Source organism: Arvicola amphibius, chromosome X (genome assembly GCF_903992535.2).
Source record: "Arvicola amphibius chromosome X, mArvAmp1.2, whole genome shotgun sequence".
NCBI lineage: Eukaryota > Metazoa > Chordata > Mammalia > Rodentia > Cricetidae > Arvicola > Arvicola amphibius.
In genome coordinates this window covers 90567463-90587099 of record NC_052065.1, presented here as the reverse complement: position 1 = coordinate 90587099, position 19637 = coordinate 90567463, and the positions used below count along the sequence as shown (strand labels likewise).

At 43.1% G+C, this 19637-nt stretch overlaps 1 pseudogene; it reads left to right on the top strand.

Moving 5' to 3' along the window:
- The first annotated feature begins 13192 nt into the window (after positions 1-13192).
- On the top strand, positions 13193-14073 carry LOC119805558 (annotated as a pseudogene).
- The last annotated feature ends 5564 nt before the right edge of the window (positions 14074-19637 follow it).

Genomic DNA, 19637 nt, shown 5'->3' with positions numbered 1-19637 from the left:
AAAAATTAGCTGCTATTGTTATTAGTTATTAGTATTATCATAATTATCTGGAGTAGTTCCCTGAGCGCAAAGCGGGTGAATTAGTAAGTGCAAATGAAAATTTAAGAATGTAGAATTGGCTTGCTAAAGATCTACCTTCAGATTATACTTTTTTGCTGTTTGTGACATCCTGTGCCTTGCTTTCTACTTAGGAGAGCTGTAGGGTTACTTTTTCCTAGAGAGATGGCACTGGTGACACCAAAGGGAATGATGGCAAACCAAAGAAAAGATTCCCATCCAAGTCCATGCTATCAATCACATGCAATAAATTGTCGGGGCTTTCTTATACGCACATGGGTAACCCCAAAACAGTTCCATTGTGGAAAAAAGCACAGGCTTCCAAAACTTTCTGTGGAACTGAAACAGGATAATGTGCAGTGAAGGTGGGAGGTAGGTGGGAGGGACGGCGTGCCTAGTGAGAGTCCAGTGATACCCTAACCCACTTCTCCTGTGTGGGCGCAGCAAGCCTGACCTGAGGATCTATTTTTTGGGGGGGGAGCTCATAATGCTCTGACCTAAAGACAGAGGGAACCATGCCATGCTCAGAGGACAGTGTTCGATACTGTGAGTCTTATGAAGCTCTGATGGGGCCTCCCTCACTAATGCCAGAAAGATCTCTGCTGCCCCCAAACCAATGTGGGATGAAGGAGGTCCGCCTGCTGTCCCTGCTGGGTCTCACAAGATCCTGCTGAGCTAGGTCTTGGGGAAAATATGAACCTGGAAATTTACTTCTATTGCAGGACAGAGCCTGGTACTGTTCCTATCATTCTGTGATGGCTGTTCCTGCCCAGTGATCAGGCCTTCAAAACTAGAGCAACACTGGCCTTTCAGAGAAGGTTCCAAAATTCCAAACCCCTGAAACAGCCTTTGTGAGACCTCTGGGCCTTTTTGCATAAAGTAAGTTCATGGACCTCAAATTTACCTTATTGCCTGCCTGGAAACCCCCCCTTATGTGCTTTAGAACTGAGGATCACCATGGGTGTCCCTGGCAATGCTGGTGACGGAAGGCAGAGGAACACCTGAGCTTCCCACATACTGCCTTTTCCGGTTCTTTACTCCTAAGTTGGACTTTTTAAAATGCATTTTTAAAAATATAATACCTAGCACAACATACTGAAAGGAAGCACAGTTTCAAAAACTGTATTTCTTAAATACAAAGCAAATTTCAAAGATAATTGTAAAGTGAGTATATTGAGCAGAATAATGTAGCACGATTAATAGAAACCCAGAGACAGATACTGGGGTTCAACCTGAAGGTCAGAAAAGCAAAACAGTCAGCCACTGACTCTTACCTTGACCTCAGTTCGAAATGGCGATCCTGCCTCCAGGAATTCTCAGATTGAGACTATAACTGAGAGCTGTCTCCTCCAATCTTATATTCTTATATAGGGCTGGGATTAAAGGCTTGTACCACTATCACCCAGTTTCTATGGCAAAATAGTGTGGCTACAGGGATTAAAGGTGTGTGTCACCACTGCATGGTCTGTAAAGCTGCCCAGTGAGACTGTTTTACTCCCTGATCTTCAGGCAAACTTATTAAAAATGCAAATGAAATATCACTACAGAATAATCAGAATTAAACATACAATATTTATTAAGTGTATTGTCTGCTATCATATACAAAATGTATTAACTTTTTAAATAGCATATCTTAAGTTTTTTTGATTCCCATTTTTAATTTAATTTTTAAAACAATCTTTTTAAATTTTATATTACCAATCCCCATACCTCTCCCTCCTCACCTCCTACTACCCCCACTTTCTCCCCCACACTCCCCATCCACTTCTCAGCAAGGGTGAAGCCTCCAATGGGGAGAAAACAAAGTGTGGCACATCACTTTGAGGCAGGAACAAGGCCCTCCCCCATGCCTGTATCAAGGCAGAGTAAGGTATCCCTCCATAGGGAATGACCTTCAATAAGACAGTTCAAGCACTAAAGATAAATTCTACCTGTGGCCCCCCAAACTGCCCAAGCCACACAACTGACACCCATATTCAGAGGGCCTAGTTTGGTCCTTTGCAGGCTTCCTAGCATGCCAATCCAGGAAGTGAACTCCCACTAGCTCAGGTTAGCTGTTTTTGTGGGTATCCCCAGCAGTGGCAGTTATATTTTGGAAGTGAATGGCATTTCATTTTACGATTGGCTTCTTTGGTTCTCTGTCAATTCCCCAAAGTGAATGTTACCTTACATATTTCAGGAAGAAATAAATAACGGTGGGATCCATTTTTCCGTGCATTCCTTCATTTATTCATGAAATCACAGAGCCAATTCCATTGCAAATGGGACTTTATAGGAAAACCAGCCCAACCTGCTCACTCAGACTTCCTGAGCACAACTTACCTTTTAGTGTTCAGATGAAGTAAACTGTAAACACGATTCCAACAGCAGAGCTAGATCTTAAGGTGCTGGGACTGAGCTTGCAGTGGGACTGTGGATTTCCCAAAGACATCCAGACTAATTTCGAGCTGTATTCAACATTAACTGAAAGATACCTGCCATTACCTTTGGTCAAAATCATTTTATGAATGATTATCTGCATAAACCTTTGCAGTTTCAATGTTTTAAATGGGTGTTTCTGTTGCAAGGAGGGAGTGGCTTGTTTGTCCCGGGCGCCCAGCTAGCTTAGCCCCGAAATAACCACACAGAAATTGTAGTAATTAAATTCTGCTTGGCCCATTCTCTAGCCTGTGATTGTCTAACTGACACATCTTGATTTAACCCATTTCTAGAATCTGTATATTGCAATATAGCAGTGGCTTATGGGCAAATTTCTAGCCACTGTCCATTTCGGGTCGAATAGGCATGGCTTCTCCCTGACTCTGCATCCTTTCTTTCAGCATTCAGATTTGTTTTCTCTGCCGACCTAAGATTTTCCCTATCAAGCCGAGCCAGTTTCTTCATTCATTAACAATGAAAGCAACATATAAAGAAAAGGATCTCCAACACCATGTCTCCAGGAAGAATTTCATAGTGATTCTATTATTACTCTATTATCCAGCTTGGCTGTGGACATGTACACACAATGCATCTAACTCTGAAAATTAAAGAGTTATTCTTTTAGCATGGTGCTGTTTTAGGAAGCCTCAAAAACCTTTTTTAATCCATTGGAGTTGTCTCATAATTTATCGTTATACGTCCTTTATTTGTATACTTGGCAAGCTTACTATTAAAAAGAAAACCTGTCTCCAAACAATGATTGCCGTATTTCCTCATACTCCTGTTTCATGAGTCTGTTTTAACTATTCTATTATTTTTAATATTTTTAAACTGACGTATACATTTGAAATCAGTAGTTTTACAAATGAGTGCGATTCTTGGGGTTCTCACCACCTATGTAAATATCTGCATGCCACATGTATACCCCACGCCCAGGCTTCCACCTTTTACTTTTTCTAAATTTGCTATCTTCCATAATCACCATTCCCAGTAGTCGTCTCTTCTAATTTCCAGTCCTTTCAATTTTTCCTTTCCTCCACATATGGAAGGTAAGATGTAGTATTTGTGTTTCTACGCCTGGCTTTTATTTCTCTCTCTCAGTGCCTGCAGTTGGACCCATTTTCTAAAACAGAGAAGGATTTCATTAACTTTATAAGCTAGGAGAGGCTTCAAATACGTATGCACTGATGTATTTGTTGCCTCCACGAGTTGTCCACTTCTATCATCCATTTGTGCTTTTCTCTGTCTCTGCTAGTTGGAGGATCCTATGTCGCTGTAAGTTTCCATTGTGGCAGGGGAGAACAAGACAGAGTATGGTGAGTGTGCAGGGGACTGGACAGTTGGAAGGGGTGGTGTCCGTGCTTAGACTGAAGGAGACAGGCCTGAGCCACTGTAAGTTACGGCGTCCGCCGAATTTGGGAGGAGTAGACAATGGCCGCAAAGAAATGGGCAACTACAGCTGTTTGAAGCCAGAAGTGGGAGGGTGGCATTCTTGCTTACAGCATACAGAGAGGGTGGGTCCCTATTCCAGTCACAGTAACAGGGATGATGTGTCTGATTATGTCAGACCACCAGCCCTATATGCAAATGATAGCAAGTGGGATGAAACCAGCTGCCAGTCACGTATACTGTAGGAATAGCCATATATCCTGAGGCAGGGCAAGCCAAGTGTCTGACCAGTGTGTAAATAACAGGATGTGGGGGTGAGCTTAGAATCAGGGATACAGCTTCATGTACAAACCCTTGACCCAGGGCAGGCAAAGCCATAGATGTTGGAGGCAGCACAGGCACTGGCAGGCTAGCTTACATTTTCACATCCCTTGCCAGGCGAACCTCCTGGTAGATCTCACTGACCAACCAAAAATGAGTAATAAATAATATTCCTCCATGAACCTAGTCGCCACGTGCCAGTGTTCTTGTCCACATCTGCATCCTGAATCGAAATTCCCCCTTTGGACGAGGGCTCCTCTGGCCTGTGGTTTCCTATGAGAAGGCCATCTTTCTGATGCAGTTATTCAGGCTGGTCCACACTGGTTCAGGGCCAATTTGTGTACCCCTCCGTACCCAGGTTCTCCTTGTCTCCGTCCGGAGCAGCAGCTCCCCCATCATCATTCCACACCTGCACCCGAACACCACTGTGTCCTGCGGCTGGGCCCCCGCTCACCCTCCTCCCCCACCTCCCACCCCTGCCTCATGCCCAAAGAAAAACTAGGGAAACCAGGCTGAGGGTCCCTGGCCACTCCCACCCCCTGTGTTCCTTCAGCTAGGCACATCGCCTGTGTTCCTTCAGCTAGGCCCACCTCACCTTCTGTCCCCATTGCCACCCTCACACCCACCTCCACCCCCATCCCATGCCCAAAGGAAAATTCAGGGAAGCAAATCCATGTGATGCTCTAAGTAAAGCTTTATTGAGAACACAAACAGAGGGGCGAGGCTTGTCAGCCAAACAGGGCTGGCCATGGGAAAAGTTGGGCAGGATGAATTGATGCTCGATAGATACATGGGGCCGTCCATCAGAAACCCAGAGCCAGCCAGCAAGCCAGGAGCAGGTCAGGTAGGAGCCATCACTGACGTCGACGACTACTACGACGACGACCAGGATCAGGCGGAGCCACCTGAGAGATGGTGGTGGACTGGAACAGTTCGCTGAGGAGCGTGTTGTTGTAGACAGTGAAGTCCAACAGCTCCGGGGTGATATACATCTGGGCACCTCGGCGTTGGGCCTCGCTGATTGCCAGCTCCAGCACTCTGCGGACCAGGAACTCCAGGATGGCGGTCAGCATGATGGGCGCCGTTTCGCTCAGTCGCGCGGCATGGCCGGCCTCCCGAAGAAGGTGTTCCACCAGACTCACAGACAGAATCAGCCCGGCTCTGGAGGTGCGAGCACGGCGAGTCGACCCCTGACGAGCTGATCCCTGCCGAGAGGACCCCTGATGAGAGGGCCCCTGACCAGAGGACGACGAAGAAGTCGACGAAGATGAGGACGGCGGCGACGACGACGATGAAGATGGCGCCGCCGCCTGACCAGACGACGACGCCTGAGCAGACGACGACGCCTGACCAGAAGACGACGCCTGACCAGAAGACGACGCCTGACCAGAAGACGACGCCTGACCAGAAGACGACGCCTGACCAGAAGACGACGCCTGACCAGACGACCCTTGGCGGCTGCCCTGCCTGGTCCGGGGCATGGTGGCCTCGAGGTGCGCCCTCAGGCGCTGGCTCGGCTCTACCTGGCTGCTCCCTGCTGGCCGGCTGGGCTCTGGGCCTCTACCCTGATCGCAATGGCCCCCTGTGCCCTCGCGGCCCCTCACGGTTGTCGCAGCCCACCCTGTCACACTTCCGCTCTTACTGATGACGTGTCACGTGTGGGATGACTCCCAGCCAGCCCTCGCTAGGGGCGCTGTTGCCACCTTGACGCCCTGGGTGCCCTCTAGGAGGAAAGACAAAGACATCTGTGGTGCTGTGGAGAAAAGTCCTTCACAGTCTTGGCTTCTAAGGTGCTGTCACCACGCCCACCCATTAAGTGCGAGCTGCTTATCCCTTGCCCGCCTCCGCTGTCCCCCTCCCTGTGCCACCAGTAGCCCAGGCACCACTGTAAACCTGAGGGTTTTTTTTCCCTTTTCGTGCCGGAGATGCAAGCTCCGAGCCCCACGCGTCTGGAGCAAATCCAGAGCTACAGCTTTCCTGGTCCCAGGAACTCCTTAGCCCCTACTCTGCCTTCTGCCATGCATGTCAGCTCATGTCCGAGTTGGGCAGGTCCTGTAGGCGGGATCATTTTGCAAACAGTCGCCTCTTATATGTGCCCGTTTGCTTAGAATCCTGGGTACATGATGCTTCGTGCCCAGTACACAGTTCCTTGTGTGTCACATCACCTATAGAATGGTTTGAACGAGTGTCCCCCATTCCTTCCCACACCCAAATCATAGTCCACTGTAGGCACGAATCATTTTACTCATTTCTTCATACTGAATGAGGTTTCTGCCCTGCCCGGCCCCCCTCAATAAACACACAGAAACTGTATAATTTGCAATACTGTTTATCCAATAGCTTAAGTGTATGTCTAGCTAGCTCTTACATCTTCTATATTTTTATTTCTTTCTATTATTTCTATTACTATTATATTCTATTATTATTTTACATTTCTATTATTTTATATTTCACCATGAGGCTTGTGAACTACCAGCAACGTTAGCTGGCGGCTCATGTCTTTCTCCTCTGGCAGGTACATGGCTTCTCTCAACTCTGCCTTCTTTCTTCAGTTGAGTTTTCCCTCCTAGCTCTACTCTGCCCTACCACAAGCCAAAGCAGCATCTTTCTTCATTAACCATTAAAAGCAACACATATACAGAAGGACTTTTCACATCATCCTCCTATGCTGATTGGGACTTGAGTGTCCTCCAACTTTTACAAACAACATGGGCATTCCCCAGTCTTCATAGGTGAAAAAAAAGAGCTTGACATCTATCAAGTTTTCAAATGAATATTTTCAGAAAAAGTATTTTATCGGGGAAAGAAAGTGTGAGTGGGATTGTCCAGTAGGGACCAAACATAAGAAAGCATGGATGCCTGGCCAAGTCCTTCAGAGAGACTTGTGAACCGAGACGGTGGGAGGTAAGGAGGAATGTAACAAAGGAAACTTTCACAAAGCTGAAGAAATGGAGTTTATGTCTGGATATTTAAACATTGAGAAGGGGAAGATGCTGGTTGGTTTTTTTTTTTTTTTGAGAGAGAGAAGGCATACACATCAGCACATCAGGCATTCCAATCCCATTTATTTCCCCATATCTTTGCATCCACCCTCTGTTCTTGTATCCCCAAAATTAAATAAATTTAAAAATGAACAAACAAACAAACAAATCTCAGCATGTAAACTGTAGCTGTGGCCCACTTATCCACAGAGTATACCCTTTAGTCCATATGTCTTTCCTTGGGTGTACTGCAATGTGTCATTGGTTTGATTTGAGACCTCTGGCTTCTGCTACACTATTGACACTGGGCCATCACCATGACTCCTCCTTCATATACTGGTTTTGCCTTAGTGGGGATCCTGCTGTTTTCGGTCTGTAGGTTCATCCCCTTCACCTGTTCCAGCAGTTCACTGAGTGGATGCTGGACTGAGCTAACTCAGTCCTGCTTCTGGGCCTGGTGGTTGCTGGGTTGATCTCTCTGACAGCTTTCCCTTATAGTCACTGCCCGAGTGAGTTCTCCATCCCTGCCCTGGGTAGCTCACCCGAAGCAGCAGACCGCAAGGAGCAAGTCCAGTTCTGTTCTCACTCCTTCAGCTTGGCTCACCTGTACCCACATCACCAGGGCCAGTTCTACTGAAAGTGTTGCAGTTGGTGAGGGGCAGGGCAAGCACTCCCACTCTCATGCCTCCATGGACAGGGGTAGTGCGAATTCTAATTGGTCTTAATAATAAAAACCCAGAGTCAGGTATTAGGGGGTGAAAGCTGAAATATCAAAGAAGCAGAGAAGCCAGCCAATACTTCTCCAAATGTTCAGACTGAATAGGCAAGATCCTGTCTCTAAAATCCCTCAGACTCAACAGATTTAGGATTTTGTTTTAAAAAGAAAAGGGGGATATAGAAATGTGGTTAATGTGGTAATGCAAGTTAGAATAGAAAACAAATTAGGTGTTACCTTTTAGGCTCACCAAAATAGAATAATGAAGTATTTCTCTGAATTTGTCAAATGCTAATGACTAGACTTTGTTGATGTCTATTGCCTGAATATATTATATATCCTTATAGTATACAATATATAGTTATTGTACTTGTGGTTTTCTCATATTAATTGTAATCTTTTAAATTTTCTAAAAAAGGGGAAATGTGGTGATATTTTGCTTGTGTTCTAACAAATAAAGCTCGCCTAAAGATAAGGGTGCAGAGATAAGGCACTAGATAGCCATAGAGGCCAGGCAGTGGTTGCAGACACCTTTAACCCCAGCACTCGAGAGGCAGAGTCAGACAGACCTCTGTGAGTTCAAGACCAACCCTGGCAACACTAGATTGAGCCAATGTCAAGGAGAAATAGAGTTGGAGTTCTGAAGAGACCTTTGATATCGGGCATGAAGATACAGAATTTGGAGTTTGTCCAGCTGGTGTTTAGGCTTTCTTTGGTCCTGTGTTTCCTCGCTATCCTTTCTTCCTTGCATTGTGGAACTGTAATGTATCTCTTGTGCCATTAAATGTTGAATCTGTTTATTTTATTTTATTTTATTTGGTGCTAGAGTTAGGAGAGTGCATGAATCTCAGGAGAGAATTGAACTTTGGACTTTAAAACATTGTTGAGACTGTGATAGACTACGGAGACTTTTGGAGTTAGACTAAATGCATTTTGCATTATGATATTTTTACAAGTTCTTGGGGCCAGGGAGTAGAATTGGTAGTTTGATTATAAATGGTTCTCATCCTCTCATAGAGTTTATTATTATTAGAACGTATAGCTTTATTGGAGTGGGTATGGCTTGTTGGAGGACATGTGTCATAGTGGAGGGGCCTTTGACATTGCCTATGCTCAGGATACCATGCAGTGGCTCATCTCAGCGAGAAGTCTTTAGGCTCTTCTAGATGTAGAACTCAGAGGAAAGTACAACAGAGGTGTTCTGAAATATTGGATCATCTGAGCCATTCACTACCATTAGAGTGAATGGTTCTCAGGGGGTTTTCTTCGATCACACCTGACCAGAATGACTCTACACCCTCTAATTTTCCGTGGAAACAAAAGCATGCCCGCTTCTCCAAAGTAGCATACCTTTTGACTTAAATTTTGAAGTCCAGGCATTTTTAAACTATATATGTTGGATTAATCCAGAAACATTTATTATAAAATATCTTTTAGCAGCTTTTGTTCTTTTCTCAGCAGTCAAACTATTTAAAGAGAACACAATAGTATACAGTATCCAGACTCTCTTTTATGTGGCTCCTTAATGTTACTTTACTCCCCCATTAAGGACCTTATTATTTTAAAACTATATGTTTCTTTCTTATAACTGTTTATACCTTTACTTTCCCATGCCTATGAACATTTTTAAACAAACTGTTTAGAGGTTTTTATTTCTTGTCTGAATCTGTCTTTACTGCATATCTCTGTCTTTTCCTTACCTCATGAGTCTTTATACTGCTAAGCATCATGGCTTTGTCTAAGTGGGCAACTTTGGCCACTGGTTGTACCCCTTGCCTTGGTTCCCTGAAGGATTAGTCTCATGATGGTGACTATGGCCACCTTTGGGACCCATGATTTCTGTCCCAGCTCTGGGAAGCTTTTCCGTCAATGTTGCCACCTAGTAGCGTGCCATCCACTATTCATAAACCCCAAAGTTTAGTTGTAGGGCTTCTTAAACAAGCTGCCTGTGTTTGCCACTAATACTGAGTCAGGAAGCCATCTGTTAAAGGATCACTGCCTCTGTCTGCCACTAGCAAACAGAACCCACCCGAGAAAAAGGGGTTACCAAGAAGCTGAGTTTGCCTCTGTTTTTGTGTGTTTAGAATCATTTTTAAAGCCTTTTTCAGGCCTTATGAGGAATTTTTGGCCCCATGTTGTAATGCCAGATGTATCATAATTAGTCTGAATAATAAAAACCCAGAGTCAGATTGGAGTAAATGCTGAAAGATCAGAGAAATAAATGAGTCACCCACTAGAGAGACCTTACACCTCTATGATATCCTCAGACAAAAGTGAACTAGATTCTTTCTCCATGAATTCTCAAATTGAATACCAGGAGCTCCTGTCTCCTCCCACCGTATATTTGTCTCTCCATCCTGATGGAGGAGGGTCATCTGTCTATGTGTTACTTTCATTGGTTAATAAAGAAACTGCATTGGCCCTTTAATAGGACAGAAAACTAGGTAGGCAGAGTAGACAGAACAGAATTGTGGGAGAAAAAAAGCAGAGTCAGGCAGACATCTCAGGCAGTCGCCATGTCTCTCCTCTCTGAGAGGGACACAGGCTAAGATCTCTCCTGATAAGCTACCACCTCGTGGTGCTACACAGATTACTAAATATGGGTTAGTCAAGATGTGAGAATTAGCCAGTAAGAGGCTAAAACTAATGGGTCAAAGAGTGTTTAAATGAATACAATTTGTGTGTTGTTATTTTGGGTGTAAAGCTAGCCGGGTGGCGGGACACAGCCCACTGCTCCTTCTACACCACCCAGCCATATCCCTTCCTGTTTCCACCTCTTTAGTGCTGGGATTAAAGGTGTGTGACTCCCAAGTACTGGGATTAAAAATGTGAGCCACCACTGCCAGGCCTCTATGGCTAACTAGTGACTTAGTTCTGTTCTCTGATCTTCAGGCAAGCTTTATTTATTAGATTACAAGCAAAATATCACCACAGCCAGCTTTCCTGCCTGGCACTGGTGACAAGGGTCCAGGAACATCTTTCCCTCATCCTTGCCACATGTGACATTTGAGGGGATGATGGGGTCAGCTCTCCAGCTCTCATACCTTCAGGGTTAGCTCAGCTGCATCCCACCCAACAGGTCAGCTCTAGTGTGCTGCCCAGGCAATCTGTAGGACCTGCTCTCCTGCCTGGTGCAGCTGGTAAGGGGCAAGGCCAGCTCTCCCACTCTCATGACCCTGGGTGCCTGCCAGCTCTTTCTGCCTGCTGCAGGTGGCAAGGCGTGAGGGGTTGGGGACATCTTTCCCTTACCTATGCCAGCACTTACTAGCACACAAGGGGGGGGGGTGGCAAGATCTGCCCTCCTGATCTAACACCCTCAGGGTCTGCTCACCTGTGACCCTAAATTATTTTAAATAAATGAAAACCACAATTCTTACTGTCTCTTTTCCAAAAAGAATATGCACGTGTGGCTTTTTATAAACAGTATACAGAATTCCAAAAGATCAGTGATGAAAACATTGTTCTCTGAAAGCTGGAGAGATAGCTCAGTTGGTATACTGCTACCCTTGCAAGCAGGAGGGTCTGCATTTGATCCACAGAACTATATCCACAATGTAAAATCACTTGGGAAGTATATGCATAGCAGAAATTGAAGTCAATGGGTTATTGAATAAAAAAAGCACAAAGTCATGGGATAGGGAGGGCAGGTGGATCTGGGGAGGAGTTAAGGAGACAAGTGCAAGTGGGTGAATATAATCAAAAGTATTATATGAAAATAAATTTTAAAGTGGGTGTGATGAAAACAGAGCTAGGAAAGTGGAGACAAGTACATCTGCGGGGCGGCACTCGGCTAGCATAACCTTCTTGGTGAGTTCTAGGCTGATGAGATACCCTGCCTCAAAAACAAGAGAAGGTAGACAGCACCTGAGGAATGAATGATAGCCAAGAATGTCTTCTAGTGTCCAGAGGTATGAACACACATATGCCAACTCAGGAACCCTGCCCGCCCACACTTTCCCAAGTATATATGCTTTGTCGTGTTCATTGCTAAGTCTTGAGTGTCAAAAACAGTGTGTAACATAGTACTCTACATAAGTCCTCAATAGTAATTTACAATTGAATAAACAAAATTATGAAACTTTACTGGATTTACTACAAGTACCATTAAGCCTCGTCTTTCTGTATTACTTGTTTAGAAGAGCTTTAATTGAGCCTGGTGTGGTGCACACCTTTAATTCCAGCATTCATGAGGCAGAGGGAGATCTGTGAATTTGAGGCCAGCGTCATCTATATAGCATGTTCCAGGCCAGCCAGGGCTACATAATAAGATCTTGTTTCAAAATAAAATAACTTTGTACATATTTCAAATCTGTTTTATTCCCAGTCTAAACTATACACGAAATGTAATTTATGAATACAGGTATTATATGATGAAATTCTGGGTCCATCTGATCCAGTGAATTTAGGAAAGATGGCTTTTTGACGCTGATGCTTGGCAACTGGATAATGTTTCAATAGGAAGAATGTTTGCTTTTAGCATATTGATAATAAAGATGAATGTGACTAAGGAATGCGCATACATTTGTAGCCAAATGTGTGCATTACTCTGTGTTAAGAGGACAACTTGGGTAATCTTACAAGTATGAATGCTCTCTGGTGTACTGTTATTAAGCACATGCCTTAGGATTAATTACAATACACAATAACATAATCAGTAAGCTAAATGACTTTGAGAATCCTATAATGGGTAACCCTTCTCAACTGGAAGACTTGTTATAATGCCTCTATAGGTAAAATGGTTTGCTTTGCTGCATTGTTTGTATTTGATTTGTAAAAGATTTCTCTATTTTTGTTTGATGTATATGTTTTGTCTACATATATACAACGTGTGTGCTGTGCCCACAGAGGCTACAAGAGAGAGCATGGTCGCCTAGAACTGGAATTCCACTGAATGTGAGCCACCATGTGGGTGCTGAAAACTGAACCCAGATTCTAAGGAATAGCAACCAATGCTCTTAACCACTGAGGCACTGCTCTAGTCCTGGGACAATGTTTTATAAAATGGGCATATTGTAAGAGTCAAAAGACTTTAATATAATGTGAAATGGCTTTGTTAGTCCACTAAATTCGGTGTGCATATCAGCCTCGGTGACTTTCTTCACCTTTAAAATTGCACTAATGAAAGTAGTCATCATTGTTGTTGAAATATGAGGTTAGTTCATATGAGTGAAGTGCTCAAGATAGTGTTTGGCACTGTGGAAAAGTTTATTAAAATGCTATTCGCTGTTACTGTACTTTCGTTAAAAGATAAGACACATCATAAAAACAATAGGTTGGCAGGCCGCCTCCAGGCCAAGCCTAGGGGCTCAGCATGCTGCAGCTGCCCCCGTGAGTCCCTGCAGCTGCCCTTGCTGAGGAGCTTTGCAGAGTGGAGCCTGCGAGCTAACCAGAGCCAGAGGCCCAGAGCCAGCAGGCTGGCATCCGGGAGGCGGCAGCACAGAGAGGGCCCCAAGCATGCCCATGGCCCTGGAGGCCACCATGGCTGACAGCGGCCCCACGTGGGGCGCAGCGTTGGCGCCAAGGCCCCTGGGCTGGGCAAAGGGAGCATGGGGCCTTGCGTCTACTTCCAGAGCCCCCTGTCCCCAACCAGGGCGGCCAGCGAAGGCCCGGGAGGGGCGCAGATGATGATGGGGGCCGCGGATGATGATGGGGGGGCACAGATGATGGTGGGGGACGAGGATGATGATGAGGGGGGGACGCGGATGATGATGGGGGGCACGGATGATGATGATGGGGGGGACGGATGATGGTGGGGGGCGCGGATGATGATGGGGGGCGCGGATGATTATGAGGGGGCACGGATGATGGTGGGGGACGCGGATGATGATGGTGGGGGACGCGGATGATGATCGGGGGCACGGATGATGATGAGGGGGGGACGGATGATGGTGGCCTGGTGAGAAGGCAAGGGAAGGTCACTGTCAAGTACTACTGCAAGGAGCTATGGAAGTGCCTCAACCTGGAGGAGTGGATCTTAGAACAGCTTACATGTCTCTAAGACTGCCAGGAGGAGGAGATCCCAGAGCTGGAGATAGATGTGGATGAACTCTTGGACCTAGAAAGCGATGATACCCAGGCTGCTAGAGTGAAGGAGCTGTTAGTTGACTGTGACAAACACAGTGAGGCCTTCATCTCTGGCCTGCTGGACAAGATCCGGGCATGCAGAAGCTGAGCACATCCCAGAAGAAGTAAGGGTCCTGACCCAGATGACCATGGCTCCCACAGGACAATTGCTGCCCCCAACCCTGTAGCAACAGCAATACCGGGGGACCCTGTGTCCAGGCCTGGTGCCATGAGCAGGGATCCCTGTGCCCCTGCCTAGGGGCCACTTAACTTACTTCCCTTGCCCTCAGTTTTCCATTTTTGGGTTTTTTTTTTAAAATTGTTATTAAACTGATTGGACTTTTTGTGTTTTTATATTGATTCGGAGGCACAGGCCCTTTGAAAATAAAGCTGGGATCACATGACCTTGGAGCAGCAAAAAAAAAAAAAAAAAAAAAAAAAAAAAAAGAGGCTTCCAGAACTATAGGAAACCATTAGGTCACCCATTCATTTAGGTTTTTTTCAAATTGTGCATTGAAAAGCACTAATGAGGTATAAAACCAATTTATTGGTCATAAGCTGAACATAAAGTCAAGACAAAAAATCATAGCAAATATATCCAATAATTAGAATAACTTTGTAGAAGATTTGTCTTATTGGGGCTAGAGAGAAAGTTAAGTGCGTAAGAGCACTGACTGATCTTTTAAAGGACCTGGGTTCAATTCCCAGAATAAACATGGTAGCTCACAACCATCTGTAACTCCAGTTCCAGGGTATCCAGTGCTGTCCTTTGACCTCTGAGAGCCCTGCATGCATGCGGTGCACAGACATACATGCAGGAAAACACCCATGCACATCAAGTACAAATAAATCTTTAAAATTTTGTCTCAAATAGTTTGGCATGTACATGAGTAGAGTATGACGTCAGATGGATTTCTTGTTGTGAATTGTTCCCAGAAATTTTTATAAGACTCAATTTATTAATTGAAAATGCATGAACAAGAAATTGTTATCACAGACTCATCATTTTGGTAGTTCTTGACTTCTTTTGCCGCTAAGTGCCTCAGAAAACAGCTTATATTTATTTTCGTATCCTTATTCATTAAATATTAGGCATATCATAATTTGTGGATGATGTCCTCCTTCCATTATGCCCATTCAAATTTGACTTTTAGTTTTCATAAAAAGTTGTATGCATGTATACACAGACACGTGCGCGCGCACGCGCGCGCACACACACACACACACACAGAGACAAACACACCACATTCATGTGGAGGTCAGACTTCAACTTCCCAGAACCAGTTCTCACCTTGAACCACGTAGTGCCAAGGACCAAACTCAAGTTATCAGGCTTGACAGCTGAAGAAGGACGCTTAACAGAAATCCCACACTAGCTCAGAATTGAGAATAATAGATGGCTATTTATTAAGGGTTCGACTCACAAATCAATATTCTCTGCTGGATTTGAGAATAGCAACCAAATCCCACAGCTGGAAAAAAGAGACAGGACGCATGCTTTACATTGGCATAATTAGTATAAGAAGCCACACCCAAGTGGGCAGGTAACTTAAAGACTACTGGCTGTAGGATTTCCTAAAGCATCTCTCCCTTTTTAAATAAGGGAGTTTTAATTCTAATACATAATTATATACAATAAGAACAAATATATTCAATAATTATTCTATCCTGATGAGTTTAAGTCTTGTATTGTAAATAACTTGGCTAAGTTATGAGAGGAAAGTAACTACAAGTATCTAGTCTTCAACCCCATTGAAGATCCCAGAAGGTAAATAATATTACTTGAATAAGCAGGAAGTGCAATCAAGCAACTTCTAAAGTATGCAAGAAATAACAGAGACAACTGGCTGCCTGGGCATTACCCAAAGTCTCATTTGCAATGTTGAAGCAACTAATTTTGGCTAAGGCCTAGAGTAACTGACAGACCATTTTCAGAGGCAAGAAATTTTTCGAAACCTTCTTACCCTGTCTTGGCAAGATTTGACAGTCTTTTTCTTTGTGTCCTGCTTATCCATTTCCTGATACCATGTACCTTGTCAGCAGTTGAGGCATGGGCAGTTCCTTGCCCAAAGGCCAATTTTGCCAAGAAGGAAACAAACTCCGAGTGGAGTGTCTTCAGTGCTCAACATTCTCTTGGGAATAGATGGGTGCTGCCAGGACCAATCATGTCTCACTTCAACAGAAACCAACATTATTTAAATGTCATATTCTAGAGCTCTTTGAAGTGGTTGAAGATTACCTATCTATGCAGAATACAATCTCTATGTATCTAAAGAACCTGATTAGTGTAACTATAAATATGACAAACATAGATGAATATTAATCTATAATTCTTAGTACCTATATATCTTAAAGACTAAGATTTTATATTAGAATATTAAACAATCTTTAAACAACTGTGCAACACATGAGGACAATGACCTCAAAATGTAAACAATGTATAAGTATCTTGATCAAAGATAGAGATGTACATTGCAATATGATAAAATTCTCCTAAAATTATATCAATATACAAAAATGTTTTATGAGGGGGCTAGAGAGATGGCTCAGAGGTTAAGAGCACTAGCTGCTCTTCCAGAGGTCCTGAGTTCAATTCCCAGCAACCACATGGTGGCTCACAACCATCTGTACTGAGATCTGGTGTCCTCCTCTGGCGTGTGGGCATACATTGAGGCAGAATGTTGTATACATAATAAATAAATCGTTAAAAAATGTTTTATGGCAGAAGTAGAAGCATGCATGCATACAATATGACAAAATAACTTTGCCTTGGTATACAAATATGGTAGTCTAAAATAGGAGCATATTCAATATAATTTAAGTTTGTATCAATATACAAGAAGCTATACCAATGTAAACTGCCTATACATAATAACTCACAAGTATTCACTCTATTACTCACTATCATTATTAGTGTGAGTAAGCTCACACTAATCTATTATCCCATCCAATTTTCCCTTTTTTTTGCAAAGAGATCCATGAGCCTACAAAATTCCCCTACAACACCCAACCCAATACCAATTATAATCAACCCCTAAATGATGTCTCTAATCCTGAGGACAAATATTGTTGGGAGAGGGGACGTTGTCTACTAAATTTACTTTCAGCTGTCATGGGTGTGATGTACTTTCTATAGGATGTGAAAGTAAAATGATGGTTAAGTTCCAAGATTGCTGTCTGGTATAATTGCAAATAGTCTCTGAGTATTCAGTAGGGTTTTTCTGAGGTTCCTATGCGGAGTTCTGGCCAGAGTGTTGTAAAAATAGGCACCATTTCAGTTAACCAAGTGGGAACCATTTTGAACAGCTGGTACGTGATGTAGGTTTGTCTCCTATCTATCTGATGATTTCATTGCTTAATTAATAAAGAAACTGCTTGTCCTAATAGGTTAGAACATAGGTGGGTGGAGTAGACAGAACAGAATGCTGGGAAGAGGGAAGTGAGGCAGATGCCTCAGGCAATCACCATACCGCTCCTCTCTGAGCCAGTCACCATGAAGCCAGCCTCCAGGTCAGACATGCTGAATCTTTCCCAGTAAGACACCACTCGTGGTGTTACATACATTATTAGATATGGGTTAAAGCAAGAGATGTGAGAATTAGCTAATAAGAGGCTGGAACTAATGGGCCAGGCAGTGTTTAAATGAATACAGTTTGTGTGTTGTTATTTCGGGGCATAAGCTAGCCGGTGGCCGGGAGCTGGGTGGGAATGCAGCCCGCAGCTCCACACTACAGGTACCCAAAACAGGTCTTATAGTAGCACTAAAAGCATCATGACATCATATCTACCAGGTGGAGTTGCTGTTTGGCCCCGTCTTCATCTTGGAAACTTCAAAGATTACTGCAGGAAAATTCATTGTTCATTGCAGAAAACGTAAACATTATTTATATAGACATATACAGACAATGAAAGGTACATGATAGACAAAACAGATATGAAGAAAAGCAAGTTTTTTCTAAAAGTAAATTTTTTTCTAAATTCTTTTTTCTTTCTGTCCCATATCAGATGGTTCTTGACATGAGACAGAAATTCTGAATATTACTTTTAACAACATGCTTGGATGTAGAGGACAGAGCCATTGTCCAACTCTAAAACCAGGTCTATATATTCATATGTATATACATTTATATGTTTAAATATATGTGTATCAGTTACCTGGCCTCATAAATCCTATTCCTTTTTCTCAACGATCCTTAGTGGATAGTTATTTTTCCATCTGTCAGCATTCAAACATCCAGGGTCTCTTGAATTTTTGAAGATGAGTATTTTCCCACAAAGACAGAAACAGAACCCTGCCTGTTTTCCTTACTACCTGTATGGTTGTCACTGTTGTGGATGAGCTGTCATTTAATTTTCTCAAGAGGTTTCTCTTTTTCAAGCCAAATCTTTATTAATTTTGATGATGTCCATAGTTTTTCTTCTTCTGTGGAAACAAGAGCAAAACCCCTTCCCCAACGTAGCACATCTCCTGGTTTCCATTGTGAGGTCAACACATCCTTTAAATAAACTGGCTGATATAATACAGAAGACTTTTCTATTATCCAATGTCTCTCTGCTGATGTTGTTCCTTTCTCATTAGCATTAAGAAAATTCAAGGTTAATTAAGACATCATGTAATCTATTTCTGGGGATGTTTTCCACCCCTTTGTGTTTGTTTAACATATCCTTTATAGTTCAATTTGATCTTTCTATAACTGTCTGACCTGTAGGATTGTGTGGTATATCTGTAATATGCTTTATATTATAATAAGCAAAAAAACTGTTTCATTTTCTTAGAGACATATGCTGAAATAATATCTGTCTTTATTTGTGAAGGTATACCCATGATGGCCATAACTTCTAATAACTGTGTGATTATTGAATCAAACTTTTCTGTGCTTAAATCAGTTGCTCACTGAAGACCTGAATAAGTGTCAATGGTGTGGTGTACATATTTTAATTTTCCAAATTCTGAAGAGTGGAATACATCCATCTGCCAGGTTTCATTCCCTTGAGTAGCCTTTGGGTTAATCCTTGCCTGTAGTGGTGTTTTGTTATAGAAAGAACAAGTAGGACACCTCTTTATAATCTCCTTAGCTTGTTGCCATGTAATAGAAAACTCTTTCTTTAAACCTTTGCTATTGACATGATGTTTTTATGAAATTCTGAGGCCTACAACACATTTCCAATCCATAACTGATCAATTTCTGTATTAACCTTGTGCTAGAGGACCTGGCAGACCCATATAGGATTGGATGTGTGTTATGTATACAGGACAAAGCCTTTTCCTGATTATGTCTTGTACCTGGATAAACAATGAAGTCAATTCTGTATCATCTGGTATAAATTCAGTGGTTTCAATATGGAAGACAACTCTTTCTGCATATTGTGAATTAGTAACTATATTAAGAGGTTCTTTAAAATCCCTTAGCACCATGAGGTTAGGATATAATTCTGCCTTCTAGACAGAATTATAAGGGCTTTGTTCTACCTTCCTTAATTTTTCTGATATGTAACATGCCTTCCCTGATTTATTTGCATCAGTATAAAATGTATGTGCTCCAGTTATTGGAGCATCACGTACAATTTGAAGAATAATCCAAGAAGATCTTTTTATAAGGTTAAGTATATTGCTTTTGGGATAATTGCTATTAATTTCTCTCCCCAAAATAGCACAAGCTCTTTGCCATGCTTCATTGTCTTCCCATAACTTT